A 21,702-nucleotide genomic window follows, 5' to 3' on the forward strand; every position below is an offset into this window, starting at 1 on the left:
AAAGGCAAAAGATTTATGTATACATAAAAAAACAAAAACATTATAAATACCTTTCTTATGTTTTACCCTCTGTTCTCAGCTGCATAGGAAGCTGAGAGAGCTAGAGGAGGAGAAACAGCAGTATAATGGTATTCCCAGTAAATGGCTGTGCAGGAGGAGGGAGTGTCAGGACAAGTCTAATCATTGGAGGAGAGTAGGCTGAGATCCCAGATGGACTAGCAGGAACACCAGGTATTTCATACAAAAGAAGCAATACAAAGAGCCGGGACCCAAAAGTTTAGATGCCTGTTTTTTATATACACCGCTTATTTTTATTGTTCTTGTGAGTATGTTTTAATCTTTGTATTATACTTATTTTCATCAAATACTACACCATGAGAGCCTTTTAGCTTTTCCCTTAAACAGATGGTTTCCTTTGGAAGTGTTTATTTGGAGAGCTGTTGTCTGGAGTTCTGATGATTCCCTACTATCTGGAGTATACACAAAGCTTGTTTGGCCTTCCATTATAGGTGGTCAAACCTTTTGGTGAGGTGCATTTTACTAGAGCACTGTGTGCTGGAGGGCTTTCCCACTTTGCTGGCGGGGAAGCTGCTTTGCAAGATTTATTATTCACTGCTGGAATCTGCTCTATAGAACTTTTTTTATAAGGATTTATCATATATATGGACTTTATGTACATAATTTTTCACTTGTTATATAAGCAATTGGTATTATTTAACTAGATTTATATATCTACTCTTGAGTGCTACACTTCTTACAAATTTTATAGATAGTCTTTAAGTGTTGGCAGCTATTTGTTTTTTTTTTATACTTCTGAGCGCAGAGTTTTTCTCTATTAACATTAGAGCTCTGGATACTTTTCCTACAGGTACATGGTACAGCAGGCACATATCAGGAATATACTGTATAATGTTGGGGGTAACATATTCTTTAACCGCTTCTGGACCAGCCGCAGTACATCCACGGCCAGGCTGGATCACATTCACGTACTTGTACACCATCCAGCCTGTTACGGCACAGTGCATGCCACTCCTATGACTGCTGAGTCCATCGGACACAACGGATTACAATTCCCAGTAACCGGGTATCTGTGATCGCTATTTAGGCCTCATGCACACTGGACCTTTTTTACAGCTGCTGTTTTTGGCGTCAGGCGTTTTGTTTTTTCTGCAACCAGTAAACTCCCCAGCATGTTATCCTATGTGTACATGCACACATAGGCTGTTATCAGCAGTTTTTGGCAGGGAAGTTCTCTGGCTGGAAAAAACTCCCCAGAACTAGTGGGTTTTAAGAGGAGTTTTTCAGCTGTAAAAACGCTCTAACTGATAAAAGCTTAAAAACACTGAAAAACTTGGCTATTTGGCATTTATCTACATTTTTGAGCCATAATTAGTATAGTTTTGCTAAAAAAAAGCCTAAAAACACTACAGCTGAAAAAATCTAAAAAAAAAAACGCTGAAACACTACTGCAAAAAAGCTGAAAAACTCCTTCTACAGCTCCAGCTTTCTTCTGACGTTTTGATAACGTCATAGTTGCCAACATTTGAAAAAAAATTCCAGGGACACTCTCCAGCACAGCTATCAATTACTTACCACAACCACTTCCCTGAAGCTCCTCCCACTCAGCACAATTAATCTCCGCCTACTTATCATCAAATTATAGGGTCTACTCAATAAAGAGAGAATTACAGGAAATTGAAAGGGAATTTCAAACCTAAGGCCAAAGTAGCAGAGTTGGAATAATTCTCCCATTTAGCTGCACTACTTCTGCCTAAAGTTTAAAATTCTCATCACAATTCCCTGCAATTCTAAAGTGTCAAATGTGCTCAGGTGTGACCATACAAAAAATTTAATATGTAAATATAAATAAAGTGCAAGATGTAAATAAGTATGATAAAACCTAATTATACTATATCTGGTATAATTAGGTTTTAATGGCACCAGGTGGCGCCATTACGTAACTGCGCATGCGCTCACCCGGCCAAGCTTGTACAAGCTTTCCCGAGCCCGGCAGGCGTCGGAACGGTGCATGCGCCGTTACGATGTCGGGCCGAAACCATTTTTTTTACGGGCAGCCCGATTGACGGGCGCTTACAGGGACAATGTAAATTACCCAGGACAGGCTCCTATTTGCCAGGACTGTCCCTGCAAAAACGGGACAGTTGGCAAGTATGTAACGTCCAGTGTGCATGAGGCCTAATTGCCGCAGAGAGGAAAAAACTGAACAGACACAGATGTGACAAAAGTGACATCCTTTCCATTCAGCTTTAATTTATCAACTGATCTATTCATGGATTCCCTGCTGATCAGAATGGACATCGCCCCTGTGAAAGGGGTCTAATTGTTATTAAAATGTGTTGGTTTACATAGATCTGTCACATTGCATAGACAGAAGAGGACTTCACTATTACCTGGTTCATCTGTTCCTTTGTCACATGCAATTCACCCCTATAATGTTGCAGATTCATAATTTATAAGCAGGCTGGAGGCAGAAAGGTGATCGGAAATAGGGGTGTCATCTGCTTGACAGTGTAGAATGGCAGAGGACATAGAAAAGGACTTATTATAGGACTTAAACATGAAGAGTATACAAGCAGTTCTGGTTATACATAAACAATGGAAATGACAGTTTATAGCCATTCTCTTCTCCTCTGAAATCTATTTTTAGAATGAACGACAGTAGCCCTGAGATTAATGGCATGAAATAATTATGGTTTTGATTTTAGAGTAGAAATGATGTGTCTCTATCCCTCTCTTTCCTTCAGGTTGAAGACAGGATGACGGGAACCTTTATGGCGGTGGCTTGGGCAGATACTTACTGCACCTAAAGACCAAGGGATCATCAGGTAATTAATAATGGAAGCACATGAAGTGCCAGGGAACTGACATCCTCAGCCTTTTCCTGTTTCTTTGGGTCTTCTAGATCTATCTTGCCTGTGCAGCCGGACATGTGCTGTAACCAGATTGCATCTATTTGGTGTGCTATTTCCAGATAGTCTTCCTGCAAAGCCTGTTATTTGTCATTCATGTGGAGTTTATTTTTGGAACATTTCACAATAATTCTATTTAATTACATTTCCTTGGTGGTAAAATCTATTTCTTATTGAGAGGTCACATCAAGCATTAATCACAGTGTAGGCATTCGTGTATCTACTACTGGATACCGTTGTCTGTCTATACTAAAAAATGTTTGCTACTTGTCTTTTACATTATTATTATTTGTGATCTTTGAACTATTGCTAATATCTACTATTACTATAGGTAATCTGGTATATTACAGTAGTTTTTCCTATACAGTAAAGTAGAACAATGAGCAATTTTGATTGAAATGGGAACTCCACTTTTGTGGGGGAAAAAAATAGGAAAAAATAAAAAAAAAATGAATATAGCGTATACAATTGTGACATAAGTCATATTGTAATTAAAGCGGTTGTAAAAAAAAAAAAAAAACCTGCAAGACAAAGGCATAATGAGCTAGTATGCATCGCATACTAGCTCATTATGTATTACTTACCTTAAACGAAAGCCCCGACACGGACCCCCGGACACCGCTGCGGGCGCTGGCATGATCCCTCTGCGTCTCTTCCGGGTTCGGCGGCTCCGGCGCTGTGATTGGCCGGAACCACGATGACGTCACTCCCACGCATGCAAAGCTCCCGGCAAGGAAAGCTGAAGGTCCGCCGGACCTTCAGAGCGCATGCGCCACTCGCATGAGCGGCTGCATGCACTGCAAATATCTCCTAAACCGTGCCGTTTTAGGAGATATTAATTGTACCTACAGGTAAGCCTTATTATAGGCTTACCTGTAGTTAAGTGTCAAAAAGCGGGATACTACCGCTTTAAATGTTAATAAAAATGACCTTTCCCTTTCAATCTTCAATTTTCTATAAAATGCAGTGCAATATGGCAACCTGGAGGCGCTCTGTACACAGATGGTGTACAGAACGCCCCCCAGATATGTCATTTCCTGCTTATGTGATTGGCTTACTGATTTCCCAGAAGTCTTCACTAAAATACAAATCAGATTTTGAGCATCCCCTCAAAAAAAAAAATGTATTTTTTTGGTGAGATACTGCCAAAGGAAAGACACGTCTAAAGGGATGCAGACCCTGCCAATTTCCTTATTAGAGCCCTGCAGGTGCGGTAGCTGACTGATAATTATAAAACCACCCCCATACAGATTTAGGCTGGATACACACTATACAACTTTTGTTGTTAGATCTCCTTTAGATTTACCTTTTAGCTGCGTAGTGCATGGGCCTGCCTGATTGCATACAAACTGAAAGTGTTTACGTTTAATCCAATGATACAATGCAGTCTCCCTCCCAATGTGTTCTAGGTAAGCTGTGCTCTCATCAGACATTATACAGTGTACAGGTTGAGCAGAGACACAAAGAAAATGAAGGTTTGAATGTTGCTGTTTTTTATTTGAGTGACAGAATGGGGGATCATTTCCACAAAGTGGGATTTGTTTGCATTAGCGCCTCTCCCATTGGAGGGGAAAAGAGTCTACATGCTAATTGGCTTTAGCCAGCAGATAGTTCTAGTTCTATGCTTAGAATCTCTCCCAGGATTGTGTTGCTGTCTGTGTTTCTACTGAGAAATTTTCTCTGACTTCTGCTTTGCACCATATTGTCACATACACACACTATATTGCCAAAGTATTGGGACACCTGCCTTTACATACACATGAACTTAAATGGCATCCCAGTCTTAAGCTCGACATACAATCGTTTGAACTCATTTTAAAAAAACAAAAAATTGGCCGTGAGAGCAGACGATCATGCTATCATGTAATGACCGAATTTCGAACGATAAATCGTTCAATGGACATTTTTCATTCAGTTTGTCACATATACAGTACTTAAGTGCAAACAGTTCGGCTGAGAAACACATTAACCTTTCAGTTTTTCGTTCGTTCGGCAGAATTTTCCAAATGGTTCCTTCGATTTTTCGGCTCTTAAAAGTTAAAAACGATTTTCTATTTGTTCCAATTAACTGGACGAACGATCTGACCAAATTACAGATTTTCGAACAATTTTCGGCTAGTGTATGGCCAGCATTAGTCCGTAGGGTCCAATATTAAGTTGGCGCACCCTTTGCAGCTATAACTCTTCTGGGAAGGCTGCCCACAAGGTTTAGTAGTGTGTCTATGGGAATGTTTGACCATTCTTCCAGAAGCGCATTTTTGAGGTCAGGCACTGATGTTGGACGAAAAGGCCTGGGTCTCGGCAGTCTCCGCTCTAATACATCCCAAAGGTGTTCTGTTGGGTTAAGGTCAGGACTCTGTGCAGGTCATGCAAGTTCCTCCACCCCAAACTCCCTCATTCATGTCTTTATGGACCTTGCTTTGTGCACTTGTCCAAATCATTTGGTGGAGGGGGGATTATGGTGTGGGGTTGTTATTCAGGGGTCGGACTTGGCCCCTCTGTTCCAGTGAATGGAACTCTTAAGGCATCAGCATACCAAGACATTTTGGACAATTTCATGCTCCCAACTTTGTGGGAACTGTTTGGGGATGGCCTCTTTCTGTTCCAACATGACTCTACACCAGTGCGCAAAGCAAGGTCCATAAAGACATGGATGAGCGGATTTGGGCTGGAGGAATTTGACTGGCCTGCACAGAGTCCTGACCTAAACCCAATAGAACACCTTTTGTGATGAACTGGAGTGGAGACTGCGAGCCAGGCCAAATGTACTTCTGGAAGAATGGTCAAACATTCCCATAGACACACTCCTAAACCTTGTGAACAGCCTTCCCAGAAGAGTAGAAGCTGTTATAGCTGCAAAGGGTGGGCCAACTCAATATTGAACCCTACGGACTAAAGGCTCATACACACTATAAGAAAATTGGGCGAACATTTTCATCCAATGAATTTTCCTATGATTTTCGTTTAGTGTGTACACAATTTTCTACAGCCGATTCAGAATTTTCGTACGAAAATTCTAGAAGGCACAGAAACTCCCAAATTTTTCTCATACGGGAAAAAAACAAACAATTTTCATTTAATGTGTACAATTTTCGTAGGATTTTTGTTGAAAGAAAAATCAGAAAAGAAATACTATGCATGATCAGAAACAATAAACAAAAAAAAAAAAGCCTGTGTCTTAGGAGAATTTTCGTACAAATTGTCGTTCATTGATTCCGATTTGCTCTCAAACAACGAGGAAAATCAGACAATTGTTCGCCCAATTTTCTTATAGTGTGTAGCCCACTTAAGACTGGGATGCCATTAAAGTTCATGTGCGTGTAAAAGCAGGCATCCCAATACTTTTGGCAATATAGTGTACATGGTGTCACTGGAACAGGAAGTGAGGAGAAAGCTTCGTAACATAGGTTTCTCCACACTGCTAAAACTTTTTTTTATTTATGAGTGTCACTTTTGTATAAAATTCCCCTCACTACCTATCACAGTGGCTGCTTGCCCCACTCTAAGACACAGGGATGAGGGCAATTGAGTAACATCTGATTTCTGTAGCTAGCCAATGTTTTAAATCGCGCTGTTTTTTTTTTTTTTCATTAGACTTGATCAATATTCACATTCAAGCTAGAGATTTTCCCTGCAGTATGTTTATCTGCCACTAGGTGTCCTCAGTCTGATGCCCAGCATCACATTCTGAACCTAGGTTGTCCTTGTCCCTCCCCCAGCCTGTGACTGCACAGTGAAAGGAGAAGCAGTGCAGCGGTGAGCTCATCTTGTCTGTCAGCCTGTTCTCTCCTCCTACTAGCAGGTTTCTTATCAGCACACAAACTGATTAGCTCCTTGTGCGGCTTCTTCCTCTTACACTCCAGCCCTGCTATACAGGGACTGCAAGAGGCTGATACCAGGTCATATTCAGGTACTTAAACTGTTTTTTAAAAATAAATTTATTGATGTATTCATGATTACAGAGCCGTATTAATGTGTTAAATCTGCATAGAGTTCAGCTTTATGTAAGGGCTTTGTGACCGTTATGTCCCAATATTGTTTGTGCTAATCTTAGGTTGCTGTGTCGTTTTGCTGTCTCATCAAGTAAAGGATGTCAATGCTTGTGTGCAGGAACAGCTCAGTATTTGATTCATACAGTGTTGTCAACATTTGTGCTTAAGTAGATCATTTAATGCCTGTGCCACTCCCTCCACTGTTCTGAAAGATCAGTGTTGCCTGTATGTCCAGTAGCGCTCAGCGCACAATTGCAGCGGAAAAAGCGAGCAGAGGTTTTAAAGCTGAAACCTCTAATTATACTTTCGATTGGCTTTTAAAGGGTTTTGTTGATGCGTTTGCTCTAATTGCCTGCTGAATTATTCACATGTACCTTTGTATCCTTGCTGTAAATTATCTATAAAGCTGTGGCTGTGCGCACCTCGCATTGTCGAGCAGGACGGCGGTGAGATGGCTGCTGTTGACACAGGTGCCCAGGTTGTTAGATGACATAGGTGTATACTCTTCTACGACATAGCCCCTCCTGCCTTAGCTGGCTCCTGTGCAGAGTACGCTGCTCTATTGTAAGTATAGCATTTTGCTTCTCACTTTTACATCAAGCAACGCAAAGTAGGACCAGGTACTACTTAATGTAGGTCTATAGATTCATGCTTTGAGGCACTGGTGGCCCTTGAGATTTAATCTATAATTAATTAAATGTCAGCTATAGTTTATAAATAGCTGGGATAAAATTGTGTCTATAGGGGATAATCAATATTTAACATCATTATTTTTTCAGTGGCCTGAATGGCTTTATTTCTTTATGGTTATGTATATTTTATATAATTCTTTATTGTGTATTTTTTTTATGTAGACTTCAAGAGCTAGTTCATACAATGAGCAGATAACCAATGTTGTTGTGCCTTTAGACACCACAAAAGTGAAAAAGATAAAGCTAGCTGCATTTATGTATTTTGGATCGGTATTTATTTGATTACCTATTTATATATTTCCGACATTCTACAGTGCCCTACAGAGTAGACAAAGCTCTTTATATCAGTCCCTGCTCCAGTAGAGCTTACAGCCCAATGTTTTCCCACAAACGTATCCTCTTTGACCACTTTGTTTATTAGCCAGTGACCCACCAGAATGATTTTGCTGCTTAGGAGGAACCCAGAACCAGCTTTTGAAAAAACTATGGGAGATCATACATTAAACCCCTAGCCCTGTAAGCCCAAATTTATTGTGATGGTTGGCAGGCAGTAGAAAACACTGCTGGGTCTGTTTGAGCTGGATGGCTTAGTACATACTTTCATATTCCTTGACCATAGCGTGAGACCATGCTTAGCTATTAAATGTATTTCACCTCAATTACCTGTTAAAAAAAATGTATTTCACCTCAGCAGAGGTCCCCCACCCATGGGTACAGAACAGAGACTAAAGCTGGATACACACTATACAACTTTTGTTGGTAGATTTCCTTTAGATTTACCTTCCACTATGTAGTGCAAGGGCCTGCCTGATTGCATACACATTGAAAGGGTTTAGGTTTGACATCATATTATATGGTTTTGGTAAATCTAAAGGAAAAGATCTAAAGACAAATTGTATATAGTGTGTATCCAGCTTAATGAAACATTGACAATGGATGGACTCCTGCGTCCATCATCCTGCTGTTATCAAATATTTTTTTGGTTCTCTTTTCTTGTGTTGGTTGGTGCACTGTACTTTGGACAATGTTAGCAGATTCAAGTAAAAAAAAATATTAAAAGTAGAGTAACAAAAGCATTCTCAATTTGTCACCAATAATCCTACATATGACATTGGTTGTGTTATGGTAAATGGCTGTAAAGTAAAAGATAATTTATTTTAAAATCAATTTTCTCTTTTAAGCTGGCCCTGTGTTGATCAAAATTCAGCCAGTTCAGCAGAGACAAGCTAAATTTTGATCAGTACGTGGCAGTCCCACACACTGAAAATTTTCCCCGATGAGTAGCTGTAGCCACTCAATCAGCTGAGCCGCTGATCAGTGTATTCTGATAACTGCAGGTACCGCTGACAGAATACAGTGTTCCAACAGGGAGGATTCCTCCTTATACCCCATTCTGTGCGCCTACCGGATGAATTTATACAGCCTAACCCGGACACCTTGTTGGTGTGCCCCAAGACCAACTTTACGCCTGTTAGTATTCATTTTTACAGCAGCCAAAATAACGATTGCAAGACCTTGGAAATCTCCGGTGCTATCTTTGGCCCTTTTAAAGAAAAAAATGCCTCTCTGCCATTCTGCAGGATAGGCTTCCCTTGATCACCTACCTGACGTGGACAGCCTCATTAGATCTGAGGCTCGCCTCTTAGTGCCCTTTTTTCTTCCTTCATCCATTTTTTATTTCTTTGCTTGCCTCTTTCTCTTCTTCCTACTTATTTACCTTTTGATAGCTTGGGGAGCGATGTAGGACCGTTGGTTGGTGTGCAAACACAAACACCAGCTACTGTGATCAGTTCATGGCTGGGTGACCCCTTGTCTTAGATGAGGGCATCCCCTGGTCATGCAGTTCCTTTTCGGAGGATATATCTCTTGTCTTTAGGAATTATAGTCACAGCCCAAAATTACCGTTTCCATAGCAACCAATGGTGTATGTCACTAATGTTATCATGTTCCGGTACTTTTCTATACTCTATTGTATGGTTTTATATCTGTATGGTTTATAACTGTAATAAAAATGATTGGTAAGGAAAACTGCCTGACCACGTATGGCTTGTACATATGCTGTTCACTGGACATGTTTTATAAACTAGGCCGCCTGAAATCATGATTAGGAGCTTTTGCCATTTTTTTGCCAAAGCTCCTGAACCCAACTCAAAAAAAGCCTACGTGTCCATGCACACATAGGGCTTTTACCAGATTTTAGGCACAGCAGAGTTTAGAGGCAGTAAAATGCTCCTCCCCTGAACGCAGAAGAATCACATTTAGGAGAGGAGCTTTTGAGCATAAAAATGCCAAACACTTCTAAACGTGCCTAAACGCTAGGCACGCTTGGCACTTTAGCATTTATTCATTTCAATGTCCAGAATAAATTAAAATTCTGGCCAATTAATTAAATAAGTGCCCAGACACCAAATGCTTCTAAACTCGCCTAAACTGGTTTGAAAAAACACAGCTTAGGTGAGTTTTTAATGCTGATATTTTCATGTTAGGAGAAACAGCATTTAAAATAAACCAGTGGGCACGAGGCCATATAGAATACAGTTCTCAGAAATATCTGAAATGCTTCAACATTTCAGTGTTTTTTAACAGTGGACCTAAATAAACGAATGTAATGCTGCATGTTTTCTGGCCGTGCTCTCTCAGTGTGCGTCGCCCATATACTGTGAGAAATAGATACTTTTTCTTTTATCGTACTATTTGCAGAGTTCGAGAATCCAGCTATTGGTTAAAATACATTCAGAGGCAATGAGATGCCCATAATTGGTCCTTGTGTTGTATTTCGGGAGACTGGCTGACCAAGATTCTATATGACTTTTCTAGGCAGTAGTGTTAAGTTGATGCGTTTCATTACTTATCCCTCTGTCAACTGTAGATTTTCAGCAGTGGAAATGTCCAGAACCCAACGACAAATTATGTCATCACTCACTAAATGCTTTAAAAAAAGGAGATCTAGTGACACAAATAAATGCAGTAACACGTTAGGATTTGGATACTCTTCGCAGTAACTCCTGACAGCTTTTCCCAGTCAGATAATTCCCATGGTGCTGGGTAAGTGGGTTATGGTTTCCTACTTAGGAAAGGCTGACACTTTCATTGAGGATGCAATGACATTTCATGTTTGGCTGCATCCTTTACTGCTCTTTAGCTGCAAAGCCTTAGAAAATCTGACAAGATAAAGATATCTAAAGGCCAGAGTACAGTTTTTTTGCTCTACTTATGCTGGGAAAAAAATAAAGTATCTAATTATGGGATAATTTTTAGATTGTCCTTTCCCATACAGGATTGCTGCATGTGAATTTGTAGATCTAGAAATCTATCAGTGTGAATCGTGAAAGCCAGATGACAGCAGCTGATTGAGAGACTCTGGTTGCTGAAGTGCAGTAGCTGATTAGCAGCATATTCTAGCCTAGTAAATTAGTATATTGATCCCAGACTGCGTCCTGCAAGCAGCTTCTCTATCTAGCAAGTTTGCTGTAAAGACGCCTCGTATAATTACATCAGAGCCACCTCCGAGACTGCAACAATTAAATACCCCAAATGTCATGCAATCAATTAATGCACCCAATTTGATTATACTAATGTTCCAACCTGTATAGTGCGGTATCTAAGGACTTGGATGTACATGCTGTAGTTCTGCAGCAAAATTGGGCTGTATGTGGCTCAATAGTTGTGAAACTACAGGTCCCTGTATGTGTACATATCATACAGAGTTAGGATTTAGCATCAGCTGGAGAGCTATAGATTGGCTTTGTTCCATACCTGAACTTTTTTTCCATGCTTGTAGATCCTTTGAAATTTGCCAGATACTGCACACCTTTATGGTCTTTCCAGTTCAGTTGTCGTTGCTATAAAATAAACATTACCAAGTGGAAATCTATTTCTGCCTTTTAAATTAAAGTAGTTCTAAAGGTACAAGTGTCTTTTTACCTTAATGCATTCCATGCATTAAGGTAAAAACCTTCTGCAAGCAGCCAGTGAGGAGGGGCGGGGGCAAGCCGTGCTCTGTGCGTCAATGGGCACAGAGAGCTGGCTCGGGAGTGAGTGCCTCCAGAGCACGCGGCTTGCTATGGGAGCACTCAGTGGGGGGAGCCAGGCGCGCCTGTGGGGGACCCGAGAAGAAGAAAATTGGGGCTGCTCTGTGCAAAACTATTGCACAGAGCAGGTAAGTATAACGTTTTTTTTTTTCTTTTCAATTTACCTTTTAGAATCACTTTAACACAATGTAAAACCAATCAAGAAACAGCAACATAATTAAATCAGGAGCGCAGCCTAGGTTAATAGCTCCCACTGCTGTGTCTAAGCCAATGAGAAGGGAGAGAGCAGAGAGAGCTGCTGCTCTCGTGCACATCGCTGGAATGAAATTGGGTAAGTATAAGGGTGACTTCCAGCCCTTCTCCTCCTCGGATCTAAGGGCTACAGTGAGAGAGTCTGAGATCTGCCTCTGATGTCAGGCAGGAAGGTCATGTGACTTCTGTGCTTTCCACTCAGCCCCTCCCGCTGTAGCCCTTAGATGGAGGAGGAGGGCGGCCAGAGGTCACGTGAACGTCCAGAAAAGATATGAGATAAGGTATTTAGAGGCATCTTTTTATACAAGCATTTACACTGTCTAGGATGGCTTGATAAAAAAGAGGGGCTGGCAGTAATCTTTATTTAACTTTACTGCCAGCTACTAATAGCGACAGGAGGGGAGGGGTGGCTAACACACAGCCGCTGAAAGGCATGGAGGAGAGCAGTGGGATGACAGAGGCACATAACCTAACCATGGTAATCATGGATCAGCAGCCATGATTACCATGGTCAGCACACACAGGGGGGACACAGGAACAGGCTGGATTAACCCAGGTTTTTTACAGCTTAGAGAGGGATACATTATACAGCACACACATGGTGCTGTTTAAACTTCTGTAGGGGAAAAGGATTTCTTTCATTTTTTCTTAAGGGTTACAACCTCTTTAAAGTGGATGTAAATCCTTCCATATACCCAGTGAAGTGAATAGCCTCAGATGATGCACAGAGAATAAACAAATCGTTTCCTCTTCCAGCAGTGGGTGTGGCATCTGGGCTAACACTGTGTGTGAGCTGATTGGAGGAAAGGCACACCCCCCCCCCCTCTACATAGGCAAAGGAATGAAGGAATTTGCAGAGCTGCAGTCTGATTAGACCAGCTCTCTGCTTATCTATCTTTAAGTTCCCTCCCCGACCTAAATTTTCAGCTGCTTTTATCTTATGAGAACTTGTCAGAAGTTATCATGCTGATAACAGGGGAACGAAGCAGCGGAAAGGCACGGCACTTAAAGCTTTAGTGAGAGAGAAGTAAACACTATAGATATGTCTGCATAGGTCAGATTTCATGAATGGGGTTTACAACCACTTTAATGCAAGGAATGCAATAAGGTCAAAAGAATGTTAAGGCTTTATAACCACTTTAAAGTAGAACTATATTGAAAACCTTTTTTTTTTTTCATTTTGGATAGAGGGAGGGTTTTACTCTGTCACATTTTTTTCACCATCTTTGTCGCATTGCAGAGATTTTTCTTCACTTCCTGTCCCATAACCAAACAGAAAATAAGAGGAAATCACTAAAAATAAGAAAATCTCTCAGAATTGGTGTCCCCATTGGAAAATTTCCCCTCTATTACTTTTCCAGGAACAACCCAAAATTTGGGATTTTTTGTTACTTTCACTTTAAATGATAATAGTAAACAGGACAAATAGAGAGGGCGAATCTCCACTATGGGGCACAGACAGCAATAAAAGCTGGCAGATGTTCTAATCCCTCTCCGCTTTATCCTAAAAAAAAAAACTTTGCTTTAAATTGTACTTTAAGTAGTGGATGTGTATGGATTGGATTGTTTTGGTAGAATAAGGATATTGTTCAGTGACACTTGATATTTATTTCATGGCACCAGAATATAGAGTGCTTTACAAAGTACAAAGAACCATTCTCTTCTAGCCTACTAAATTTGTATTTTAATCTCAAGGTGCATCCTTCTTAGCAGCATCAGCATTATGCTTTGGTGTGGTTTTCAACTGATGCTAGCAGCTGTCTGCATGTGCTTTGTACAGGGTGCTATTCTTGGCCTCATTGCACATATCGATGTATACGGTATATATACTGTGTGTGTGTGTGTGTGTGTGCCTGGCACTAACAATAATGCCACTTTCAAAGTCACTTAAATTCCCTTTCTTCCCCACTCTGATGCTTGGTTTTAACTTCAGCAAGTCGTCTTCACCACGTATAGATGCCTAAATGCATTGAGTTGTTGCCATGTGATTGGTTGATTAGAGCAATTTGTGTTACCAAGCAATTGATCAGGTGTACCTAATAAAGTAGCCAGTGTGTGTGTAAATATATATATATATTTTTTTTTTTTCTTTCTATCGAAACAACCTATGATTTGGTACACTTCTAGTTACAGTGCACATGTAGAGTACAGGAAAATAGCTTGTAAAGGGCACAAACTGCTAACACATACAAACCATGTTGCAATGGTACAGAGTCAGATGTAAGACACACACACATATGCATAAAGTACTGTAAACAAACATAGCAAATACAGAATGGTACATAAGGTTATCAGTGGCACAGCAGGCAAAGGAAAATGAGAGTTGTGAACCAAACTTTTGGGGTAAACACTAGGGCTGAAACAACTAATCGATTAATCGACAACTAATCGATTATGAAAATAGTTGTATAGTTGGGGGCAGAAGAGGAGAATCAGTGCTGCTCTGTTCAAAAATCATTACACAGAGAGGGTATGGCAAGATTGTTAAAAAAAAACAAAAACGTTTACAATCACTTTAAGGGCTCTGTGCAGGGAAGATCAGCATCTGAACCCAGAGAAGGAGGAGGCCGATAGACTAGAGGTGATATAAGGCATTACAATTACATTTAAAGTAAAAGTTTACTAGTATTGTGCATTATATTTAAAATTATTAAATCCATGAAAAAAAAAAAAAAGTCTCAGCTTTTAGTACTACTTTAATATAAAAATGTTATTTTCCCCCCTCCACCCTTCATATAGCTTCATGTCTGACTCCTAGTTTAACCACTTGCCGACTGCCTAATGACGATTTAAGTCGGCGGTCAGCCCCTCACAGGTAAAGTGACGTAGGTCTACGTCGCTAGCCTGTGAGGCTCTAGGGAGCGAGCGCGCGCCGCTGGAGGCGTGCTCCCGTTCGCTCACAGACCCCCCCCGCGCGCGAGTGACCGGCGGACACCGGGAGAAAGGCAGGCGGCTAATGTAAACAAAGCCGCCTGTCATTCTCCCCTGTGTAACGGCACAGATCATACGGACCTGCTATGTAGGACCGTTGATCTCTGCTGTTACATCACAAGCCACATCCAATCACAGTTAGAATCACGCCCCTAGGGACACACTCAACCCCTCCTTCTCAAATAAAGTTAACCCCTTCCCTGCCAGTGTCATTTTTACAGTAACAGTGCATATGTATAGCACTGATTACAGTAGTAATGTCACTAGTACCCCCAAAAGTGTCAAAAATGTCAGTCAAGGATCCGATCTGTCCACCACAATGTCGCAGTCCCGCAAAAAAAAACGCAGATCGCCGCCATTACTCGTATAAAAAAAACAATAAAAATGACAAAAATTTTAGTTAGTAAACGCAATAACTTTGCGCAAACCAATCAAAATACACTTTTTGCAATTTTTTTTTACCTAACATATGTAGCAGAAAACAAATTAGCCTAAAATGTTAAAAAATTCTGATTTTTAAACGAATTTAAAAAAAAAAAAAAAATTCAGATTTTTACATTTTTTTTTTGGGGGGGGGGGGGATTTCATATAAAAAAATGTGAAAAATATTGTTATGTTTGCAAAATTGTCGCTCTTTTTTTGTTTATAGCGCATGATCAAAAAATTGCATAGGTGATTAAATACCACCAAAAGAAAGCTCTGTTTGTGGGAGAAAAGGACGTCAATTTAATTTGGGTACAGTGTCGCACGACCGCGCAATTGTCCGTTAAAGTCACGCAGTGCCGAATCGCAAAATAGGCCCTGGTCAGGAAGGGGGTAAAATCTTCCGGGGCTTAAGTGGTTAAATATCCTGCATTTACGACTTATTATATTTTTTTATATACATACATATACATGATACAAGATATAATACTTTCACTTTTTTACAGTAGAAATTGTAATTATATTATAGTAGCGATATCTGCTGTTTTTTTTTTTTTTTTTTTACTATTTTTTTTTTTTTAACCCCATTATGACAGGTGATAAAAAAAAAAGTATGCTGCAGCTACTAAAGTTCTTCTGCTGCCCATACTTGTATTGGATTTTTGGACAAAAATATTTGCATCTATATTTGTACAAAAATTATTTTTATATTCGTTGAATGGACGAGTGTTGTTTGAAAATTCCACTTGCTTTTAACATTCAATTTTAAAATGAATATAACTTCTGAGCAAAAAACCACATCCACTATTTGAAGATTCGTTTGATCGAGAAGTTTTCTATTCTGCTCCTTCACATTTACCTGGCACTGTGGTTGACAACGAACACCGAATAGAATAATGGTTAGAAAATCAGATGAATGTTTTTAAAAATTTTCTAAAAAAAAATGTAGTTTGTGTATGGGGCGCATAAGTGACAGCAGGTGCACGGAGCTTGTATCAAGCTACCTGCCTATTGATAAGGGAGTGTGTCACGAATATTATTTATCAATCCGGTCTGAAATTTTGCAAAACCGTGTTTTCGGTCTTTTAAAAATATTGATCTCCGAGTCCGATATGTACCACATTTAAACCTCTAATAATACACATATCTGTCTCAGAGTGGATTAAATATCCAACTATATAGCTGGATATTTATATTTACCACTGCATATAGATATTCAAGAATATTAACTAAATTATACACCAACTTTTTTTTTTTTTTCTGTAGGTTTTTATCCGATTAGTCGATTGATCGTAACAATAATCGGCCAACTAATCGATTATGAAAATAATTGTTAGTTGCAGCCCTAGTAAACACCCCTTTCTCAAGGGTTCAGATTTATATATGTGTGTATCATTTATTTCTGATTATGTGAAGTATACCAATACTTTATCCTTTCCCCTGCTGACCTGAAATCACTTATTATTCCCACTGTTGACAACCTATGCCACTGGATAGCACAGCCACAGAAATACCCGCAGCTGACATAAGTACCACAAGACCATGCCATGACTGTCAGTCCCTGCAATGGGCAATATTAATTGGGCAGAGGATGCTACTGTGCCCAGAAACTCTGAATCCCTTTGCAGGACTAGCAGACTGCCAGGAACCCAGTGCTTGGAAGGCGGCTGTATTTCAACACAAATTCAAACCAGTGAAGAGTAATTGAAATGATTTAAGGATTACATGTTCTCTAAAACCTGCTGTAATAAGTTGAGTTTTCCAGGAGCTACATATCATCTTCAGGCACTACTGATAATTTAAACATTGGAAGAATCCTAAAAAAAGAGTAATGTTTACAAAGTGCAGGGCTGGAAAGTATCTGGAGCTTAGCTAGAACACAGCTACAAAAATAACAGCAATCAGTGATCTCATCCATTTTTCATGTCTCCTGCTATTGGAAATAGGACATGTTTCTGGTTTCAGTGGATGTAAACCCTCACATATATCCAGTGAAGTAAACAGCCTCAGATGATACACAGAGATGAGACAAATCTCCCTACATAAGTTTTATTTGTATATCTGCTGTCTTCAGCTTTCTACAGTGTCTAGAAAGTGAACATTGTTTTAGAATATTTCCTTCCTGTTCCAGCACTGGGTGTAGAGTCTTGGCATTAACTCTGTGACAGCTGATTGGAGGAAAAGTACACACCCCACCTCCACATAGGCAGAGGAAGGAAGAAGCATGCACAGAATTGTGATTCTCTAAATGGCCAGAATTATATATGTTTGCCAACATCCCTTATAAGCTGAATGCAGGTTTGTTGTCGCCTCAGACCAAGACAAAGTGGGGTTTTTTTGGGCAAGAAAGTATGGATATTCTTAGCGTAAAATATAACAATGTATTTTGAAATAAATCTTTTAAACAGTGCGTATATACATGTGTGCAGGGTTAAAGGCCCTGTGGTGAAGAGGTGATTAGAGGTTAGAGGTTTTGTGACATAGGTGATATGGTGACTATAGAATATCTTTCTCTGTATTCCGTGCTTGGTCAATAGTATTGGATTGGACAGAGAAAGCATCCGTAATATCCAACGCGTTTTGGCTGCAAAGCCTTTTTCAAGGACTTTACCATATCTGAAATTACAGCATAAGATTTTTTCAACACACCCACTCAACTAAGGGGGAATTTCCATTGGGGCGGTGTTTGTAAAAAAAAAACTTGCATAGTATTTTTTGCCTTTATCCATGCATGAAGATTTTCTCCTCTGGTCCTCAAATCGCAACAAGAAGGTGCTGCTTCTAGAGATTTGTGGTGGTGGAGGATGCGCGGGCCTCTACAAATAGGAAGCAGAGTGCCAGTTCCCTCCTGAAGAGGGAAAGACAAGCACACTGCTGAAGCGCTGCCGGAGTGATCAAACCTAAAAGTGAGTTTTTTAATAACAAGCCAGTTTCCTTTCTTGACAAGCCTCATCAAAAAGTTGCTTGACTTGGAAATACACTTTTACTCTGCTGAAATTGTCACTACTTTTATACTTCTATTGTATATGTATGTTAGCTTGAAACACACAGTTTTGACCGGAGCATAGCAAGCTGCAGGAATTTATCTAGCACGGCTGCAATACTCTGCAATACCCTATGTGACGGCTCTGACTAGAGCACAGCAAGCTGCAGGAATTATCCAGCAGGGCTGCAATACTCAGCAATACCCTATGTGAGTAATAGACAATACTACACAGCACATACCATTCTTCTGATCACCACTTAACCACCACATATTATCTCTAGAAGCAGCACCTTCTGGTTCTTGTTGCGATTTGAGGACCAGAGGAGAAAATCTTCATGCATGGATAAAGGCAAAAAATACTATGAAAATTTTTTTTTTTACAAACACCGCCCCAATTGAAATTCATCCTTGGTTGAGCTGGTGTGTTGAAATAATCTTATGCTGTAATTTCAGATATTGTGATATTCCTGAAAAAGGCTTTGCAGCCGAAACACGTTGGATATTACGGATGCTTTCTCTGTCCAATCCAATACTTGTGACCAAGCACGGAATACAGAGAAAGATATTCTATAGTCACCATATTACCTATGTCACAAAACCTCTAACCTCTAATCACCTCTTCACCACAGGGCCTTTAACCCTGCACACATGTATATACGCACTGTTTAAAAGATTTTTTCAAAATAAATTGTTATATTTTACGCTAAGAATATCCATACTTTCTTGCCCAAAAAATCCCACTTTGTCTTGGTCTGAGGTGCCAAAAAACCTGCATACGGAAGACACATGCACAGCTGTGCTGGGAATAGACTAGCTCTATGCTAATCTATCTCTATACCCCCACCCGACACAAATTTCCAGCTGCTTTTATCTCCTGTCGGAGAGCTTGTCAGAAGTTGTCATGCTCATAACAGAGGAACGGAGCAGCAGAAAGACCTGGGACTTAGGGCTTTGGAGAGATATAAGTAAACACTACAGATATATGTGCCCAGGTCAAATTTCATTAATGGTGTTTACATCCAATTTAACATGGTATTAAACCCAAAGCCAAAAATGTAAGATATTGCTGCTTACCAGTCCTTCAATGTGGTGGCTGCATTATTTTAGGCTTTTTTCCCCCTCTGTTTTTCACCTGGTGATCTTGCTAGTAACACACCCCCTGTATTAGAGTGCCCCCACTCTGGATGAAGGAGCACAGGGGCACATTTGGACAGCAGCATTGTGAGCCTGGGGGAGGGAAGTGTTTAATAAAAAAAAAAAGCAGATTTATATACAATAAAATAAAGCCAAACCCCAGGTAATACTTTATAAGCAGCTACAGCAGTTTTTTTTTTTTTTTGGGGATATAGGTTTTACATAAATAAATAAAAGCTTATCATTGTAAGCATCCCTGTAAATAAAAGTGATCTGTAAGAGACAAAGGGGGCGGGCCCTTAAAATATGCTATGCCACGCCCACTCCCAACATCATCTCCGTATTCTGACAGCTGTCAGCCTCATGGTGGCCAAGAACGCCACTGTTTTGATCCATCCCACAGTCTTGTTTGGCGCCCTGGTCATACCTTACTGCTGCACCTTTGGCTGCTGGCTGTTGCCATATTGTTTGCTGTGTGTCTCATGTCGCTGATTTCTCACTCCACTGAGGTTTCCATGTTATACTGCTTGCCCCATAGCCAGGCCTATTGTAGAGAATCTTAAAATGTGCTGCTTTTTAATGAAAGATGTGTTTTCCTGCTACGAACCCAGGCACCCTGCTTCCAGTGTTGGGGGTAACTAGTTACAAAGTAACTGATTACAGTAACTACATTACTTTTTTTGGTAACGAAGTAACGTAACTAGTTACAATACTAATATTGGTAACTACACTACTTTACTAGGCTATAGGAGGTAACTACACTACTTTACTAGGCTATAGGAGGTAACTACACTACTTTACTAGGCTATAGGAACGCGTTACCCAAGCCGTGCGATACAATCGTTATTTCGAAGAATAGAGAGGGATGAAGTTTATGACTTTTTGTTGCATTTTATGTTTTATTCCTTCTTTTCAGGTTTTGTTCTCATGTTTCCCAAAGCCAGTGTTTATACAATAAACTCTATGCAGAAAGAGTGTCATGTATCTTCTACACGGTCAATTAAGAAAGAGGAAAGTAAAGTAATAAGTAGTGAAGTTACTTTTCAAATGCAGTAACTAGTAAAGTAATCTCGTTACAATTTACAGAAGTAACTAGTAACTAGTTACATTTTTTGAGTAACTACCCCAACACTGCCTGCTTCTACCACTTCATCTTGCTCTGTAAGAAAGCTTGTACTTTTTGAAAAACAGACTGGCCGGATCACTTGGTGAAAATAAAGGAAAGAAAGCTTAAAAATGAAAACAAATGCAGCCATAACATCAGAGAATCGATGAGCTGAAATATAATAAATGTTTGCTTTTGGTTTTAATGCTACTTTACATTTGTTTAAACTTTAAAAAACTGGACTGTGAGAAATATGTAAGCTACCAGTGCTAGTCCTTCATTCTAAAAAATGCCAGTCATCTGGCTGTCCAACAACATCAGTTCTTTCTGGATCACTACCTACAATAAACATGCAGAGCAGGAGCTCTGGCTTTACTTGATCAAACAATGATTCAGAATGTATTGAAATCAGAGAGTTGGACAACTGTATTACAGCAGGTGGTCTATAATGGTAGCCTTCATATTTCTCTAAGGTAAAGGATTCCTTTAACATTGTTGGGTTTGTGCTAGATTGGAAGGACTTGCTCCTAATTTCTCAATCTACCCAAAACAAAGTTTGACTTTTTATGTCAAAGTGAAAACAGATGACTGCAGAGTGATTTATATACTGTGCAATAAATATCCTTGTATTTTGCTGTATTCCTTCCCTCTACCCTCATGTGCATTCCAGGGCCTGCCTCAGAGAGGAATCCTCACAGCATGATGCTACCACCGTCATGCTTCATGGTGGGGATGGTATGTTTATAATGATGTGCTGCGTTTGACTTCTACCAAATATGGTGTTTAGCCTGATGGTCTCTTCAGATCATAGAACCTTCTTCCATATGACTTTAGAGTCTCCCTTGTGCCTTCTCGTTGGTTCTCGTGGAAGAATAATATAAGATGGATTCAGAATGATTGTAATGAGTTACAACATTTAAAGAGGAATGCGTAGGAGTAAGACCTGTTTGTTCTATAAAGGCAATATAGTTGTAAATAAGGAATAGAGTGGTTGAGGTTTGACATTGTTTGAGGATGTTTGTGTTTTCACAACCCAACCCCTGCAAATAGGAAGCATAGTTGACGGTAAGTGACTCTTTGCTTTTAAAGACAACATACTTGCATTAGCTGGAAATCATAATGAGTGTATTAATAATTTAGAAGTTGTAATACCAGACAGTAGAATAAAGAGCTTCCTTCATGTCCACTTTAGTGTTATGTTTACTGCATGCCAAGACCAGAGTAAT

General features: G+C 39.9%; 1 protein-coding gene across 9 annotated transcripts in view; it reads left to right on the forward strand.

Moving 5' to 3' along the window:
* The first annotated feature begins 2,763 nt into the window (after window positions 1-2,763).
* PITPNM2 (phosphatidylinositol transfer protein membrane associated 2) overlaps window positions 2,764-21,702 on the forward strand; it is a 428,296-nt gene continuing 409,357 nt past the window's right edge. For all 9 annotated transcript variants that reach the window (XM_082258328.1, XM_082258333.1, XM_082258336.1 and 6 more), the window contains exon 1: window positions 2,764-2,846. The gene's annotated coding sequence lies outside the window, so the exon portion shown is untranslated. The remainder of the gene's footprint in view (window positions 2,847-21,702) is intronic.

The sequence above is a fragment of the Pelophylax lessonae genome (genome assembly GCF_965119305.1).
Source record: "Pelophylax lessonae genome assembly, chromosome: 1".
In the NCBI taxonomy this organism is placed as follows: domain Eukaryota; kingdom Metazoa; phylum Chordata; class Amphibia; order Anura; family Ranidae; genus Pelophylax; species Pelophylax lessonae.